This window comes from Anneissia japonica, unplaced genomic scaffold, assembly GCF_011630105.1.
Source record: "Anneissia japonica isolate Jap-2015-1 unplaced genomic scaffold, ASM1163010v1 scaffold288131_len391150_cov108, whole genome shotgun sequence".
NCBI lineage: Eukaryota > Metazoa > Echinodermata > Crinoidea > Comatulida > Comatulidae > Anneissia > Anneissia japonica.
The window spans coordinates 130,880-136,710 of NW_022711676.1; positions in this window are offsets into that span (position 1 = coordinate 130,880).

A 5,831-nucleotide genomic window follows, 5' to 3' on the forward strand; every position below is an offset into this window, starting at 1 on the left:
ACATTTTGTTTTAAAATCTACTGCTTACTGGAAAAATTTTTAAAATCATGTTTTTGGGCAAATTAAATATAAGAAAAAGACATATTTCTCCAAAGTACAGTTTGTTAGATCAGATATTTAGGTCTTGACATTGTATATTGAAATATTTCCCTCAATATATTTTTTGAAAAATCCAAAATGTATACCATTATTGTCTTCTTCCAGAAATCATCATCCATAATGATGGTGATGATGATAAATTATGACGATGGGTGGTGGCTGGGTTGTAGTGACAAAACAAGAAAATAATTATGCTGAACATGAGGCAAAAGTTCCCGTTAGCAGAAATGGTCCATAGTGAGCTGTCTGATATTTGAGAGTGAGCTGTCAAATGGTCCAGGGGGAGCTGTCAGCAGCTCCATAAACTTAACTTTTTTTTTTTTCATTCATAAAGGTATTTTATTCAAAAATAATTGTAATTGCAGTACTGTATTAAAGACTGAATTGTTACAATTTTACAAATTCAAAAAAAAGAGACATTAAAAAGGCAAGAGACAAACTTGGAACAGACATTAAAACCATTAGGCACTTAAAATTAAAAAAATATTTTTAAAATCTATACACGACAACAATTACATAAACAGATGAGACATGCAAAATGGTGTATAAAACACCAACTAGCTATATTATTAATGACGATACATTACCTAAAATTGATAAAATCTATAAAAAAAAATAAATAAAAAAAAAAAAATAAAAAAAAATATATTTTTATTTATTTATTTATTTTTTTTTCTTTCCCCGCCCCTTCATTCCCCTTTCTTTCCCTTTCCTTCTTCAGAAGTTCACGGATACAACATCAAAACCCAAAGTAAATACGTTGAAAAGGAATAAAATTATGTAAAAATCAAAATTAGAGGAATAGGCGATTGGAACATGTCCGAACAGCTTGAACAGCGCCACCTTCGCCAACTTTAATTAGTTTTAAAAATGTCCATTGGGAGTTAACAAGAGAGTCCTGGCCAGCAACATATAGCCATCGGAATGTAAATAAGAAACGCATTACAATCACTCATTTCATCTCATTGGCTTCACTGGCAATAAATAATTTAAGAACCCATCGCTATTCAACAAACCAGCAGGATTTATAACCCGATTTTTTTTTCTTCAAAAGTCGGGTGCCATGGACCATCTCTGTTAGCAAAAAAATGAAAAATGAAGGAGGACAATAATAATGGTAATTGAGGATTACGATGATATTGAATTATGCCGATAACGATGATTGTAATGTTGATAGAAGATGACAGTATTAAATGATGATATGTTGTCATCTTTTTTCCCCATAAATCATCATCAACAATTACCATCCTCATTATTAATCGCCATCATTTTTATTCTCTAAATGTCATTTTTTGGGAATAATTATCATCATATCATACATTATCATCATTCATTATCATACAATATCGCAATTTTTCATCATTATCGTAATCACTGTGGTCATTATTGTATATTAGGCTTTTACAGTTTATTTTTATTTATTTTTAATAATTAATATAATAAGAACAAATATTTAATAAATATATTTTGTATTAATATTTACTCTTGACCTTTCATTGTTATATTTGCAAATATCTTTTTTATTTAATTTGTGTTGAATGTTGAATTTGGAGTTAGAGGGGCACAGCATATCCGGTGATAGTAGTTTTTGTACCGCTTTTGCCACTCCTCAGCCCTCCTCTTTCTTTATTGATTTTGTTTGTTATAAAGAATAAAATAAAATAAAATCCTGCAGCATCATCGTTATCCTACGGCATCATCATCCACCAGTATCGTTTTCCATCAGCGTCACTATCACCATCAATCAACAGAAAAAACATTACCATCATTAATTATCAAACCAAACATCATTCTTCATCATTATAATCATCATCATCCTCCATCATTTTAAAGCATCCTTCTGCATAATCATAATCATCTTCATCATCATCATTGGTATCATTATCATCCTCCTCCATCATCCTAAACCATTCTTCTTCAGAATCATCATCATAATCATCATCATCCATAATCATCATGATTGACATCCATAATCATCATCATCCATTATTATCATCATCAACTCCCTAAATAATTATCCCATCCTAGACATTAACATTTTTTACATAGTTTTTGTTTAATTTTCTATTATCACCATCATATTTTATCATCATCACCTATCATCATTGTCCATTATCGTACTATCAACAATTGCCATCCTTTATCATCATTTTCATTATCGCCATGACCATAATCATAATTATTACAATCAACTTCCTCTATCATTATTTTCTCAATTATCATTTCACAATATCGTTAGCATCCCTATCATAATCATCACTATTTACTGTATAATCATTGTCACAATGATTTACTATCATCATCCATCAAATCTAATCCATCATCATATTGTCATCTTCTATGAACAATACAATCAGCATCCTCATTATCGGCATAATTCAGTATCATCGTAATCCTCCATAACCATCATCATTCATTAATTTTCTATTATCGTCACTATAATTTATGTCATCATCTAGCTTTATAAGTTATCGTCATTTATCATTCTAAATCATTATATATTTGTATATGATTTATGAAAGAAGGCAGTGATTATGTAGATTTTTTTTTTCAAAAAATAATATTTTAATAATATGCTGTGTTAAGACCTAAACATCGGATCTAATATACTGTACTTTGCAGAAATATAACTCTTCCTATATTTAATTTGCCCGAAACATGATTTTAAAGAATTTTTCTTTAAGCATTAGGTTAAAATTTGTAAGAGCAAATAAATTGACACCAAAATCATTTTAATAGACCAAAATATTAGGGATATGGCAATTTTGTTTTTTTGTTCAATAAACATAAACATTGAGGTCAAAGGATACAGAGTTCAAGTTGAAGTTCAAGTTCAGTTTATTCACATAATGCATCATCAGGAATTACAATGAAAAAAATCGATTATATTAATTGGAATGCAAATATGTCTGGAGAAAGCCAGATAAGCCCAGGAGGGCTTTAAGCCTAGTTCCACCAGTAAAAAGTTGAAAATTGTAAAAGTTTTGATAATACAGTGATTGCTATACGCACACAAAACATACAAGAATACGAGTACAACATTATATTCTTAACGGGACAAGGACAGTACAGAACATATACACAAAGAAACAAGGAAGGATATTAAGAGTGTTTATGTTTAGATATCAGGTGTGATTTGTAAGTGTATTTAAAATAATTTATGGTATTGTGACTTAAGATGGATGTGTCAAGTAAGTTCCAGAGCAGAGGACCGGTGTGCATTATTGAATTTCGGGTCGAGGTTCTATTGTAGATTTTTTTATAACATACTTGATTGCGTTTCTAGTGTCATAGTTATGTAGTTTATTATTTCTATTCTTTTATTCAGTATCCTTTAAAAGTATTTGGGAGTTTATTGTTTGCGTATCGATACATGAAAATAGCATATTGCAATTTATTTATGTCAAAAATGTTTAAGGTGTAAAATTTATATTAAAAAAGAGGTTTGTAATGGGAAAGGTAATTTGAGAGCAAATACGAAGAACCCTTTTTCGAAGTTTAAATAATAGATCAAGTTTAGTTGTTTCAGTGCTTGTCCAAGGACAAAGAGTTTGGTGTTTTGCATCTGTGGCTGCCCATGCAATATTACAGTAGGAAAGATGTAGGAGAATAAGAGTGTTATAAAATGAAAATATTTGATGGAAGAGTAAGTTTAAGTTGCCAATGCTTTTAAAAATTTTGCTAGAAATTTTTGAGATATGAAGTTTTCAGTTTAGTTTATTATCTATGAGTATTCCTAGAAAAATTGTATATAATTAACAGAATTAATAGGAGTATTGTCGATATAGATGTTTGTGTTCGGATCAATATTAGGTTTATTTCCGGAAAAGTGTATGTAGTTGGTTTTGCTGATATTTAATGACAATTTATTAATTTTCAACCAATTCGAAACATGTTTTATTTCCTTGTTGAATGTTCTAATTAGTGTGTGCAAATCAGAATGTGAAAGGAAAATAGTGGTGTCGTCTGCAAAGAGAACGTATGTAAACGAGTTAGATGCGTGAATCAGGTCATTCATATAAATAAGGAAGAATAGGGGCCAAGAATAGAGCCTACGGGAAGGGAGTCAAAAGAATGATAGCTAAATGAGGTATACTGTGTTCTTTCATGAAGATAGTTTGAGAGAAGGGCTAGAGGAGTTCCACGAATGCCATAGTGAGTGATATATTTTACGGTAACTTGAATTTTGTACCCAACAATGTGTTCTACCACTATGTCAAAGTCACTACTGTATTGTAACATCTCGATGAACATACAGTATGCCAATACCACCTAATAATTAAATGTATTTTTCAGAAATATGGAATGTTCATATTATTCGCCCAAAACCATGATTTTAAAGAAATTCTCAGTAAGCATTAGTTTTCATGGGAAATATTGTATTAGAGCAAATATAAATGTATGTCTTCTGAACAATTCGACAAAAAAAAAATCATTTCAATACTGTAGACCAAAGTATTACAGAGATATGACAATTTTATATTTTTTTTTAAATAAAAAAAAACATTTAAAATGAGGTCAAAGATCTTACAGGTCAAATCAAATTCACAGTAACTTGAATTTTGTACATCTACAATCGTTTCTACTACTATGTCAAACGTCACTACTGTAACATATTAATAAACATATGTCACGGCCTAATGAACTGTATTTTTCTGATATATGGTTTTTAACTATATTTGCAGAAAAACATGATTTTAAATAATTTCTTAGTAAGTATTAGTTTTCATTTAGAAGGTTGTATTAGAGCAAAAATAAATGTATGTCTTCTAAACAATTTTAAATAAAAATCTTTCAACAGACCAAAGTAGTGCAGAGATAAGGCAATTTCATGTTTTTTAAGAAAAAAAAATTAAATTGAGGTCAAAGGTCACATAGCTCAAATACAATTTCCAGTAACTTGGATTTTGTACTCCTACAGGGTGTTCTAAAACTGTGCCAATGGTCACTACTGTAACATTTAAACAATAAATATATGTCAAGGCCTAATAATGAACTGTATTTGGTTTTCTACTTATATTTTCCAAAAAACATGATTGTAAAGAATTTCTCAGTAAGTATTAGTTTTCATGGAAAAAGTTGTATTAGAGCAAATATAAATGTGTCTTCTGAACAAATTGGCACCAAAATGATTTCTATAGACGTAAGAGTTGCAGAGATATGACAATTTCATATTTTTGCCTAAAAACATGATTTTTATGAAAAATCACATTAAGCATTGGACTTCATGTAAAAGGTTGTATTACAGCAAATGTAAATTATTACGCCATTATACGCCATATTGCTACAAATTTTGCTTATTTTATTTGTGTGATGTTTATTATTTTTTTTGTAATTTATAACATTATTAAGATTATTATTGTCAATATCTCTTTCATTTGATTTATCAATGTGTTTTGTCGCCGCTGGGTCGGCGAAATTGTGTTTCAATATGTGTTTTTGGAAAAGAAATTAATAAAAGAAAATATGTAGTGGTCCTGGCTGACACAAAATAAATTGCAGCCGACACATACAAATTTGGGTATCCTTTGTAATAATATTTTATTAGCAACTTGCAATCAATCACAGTAAAGAAAAAGGACGGTGGCCAAATCCACCTGCAATAACAAATGAAAACTTTCTATTAACATTGTGGTGATTATAGATTCATATAGAAGGCCCTCTGTTGGCTCATCATTTTATAACATACCTTGTAGTATAATGGTAGGGTCCGGGAAGTTTAGTGCGGTAAG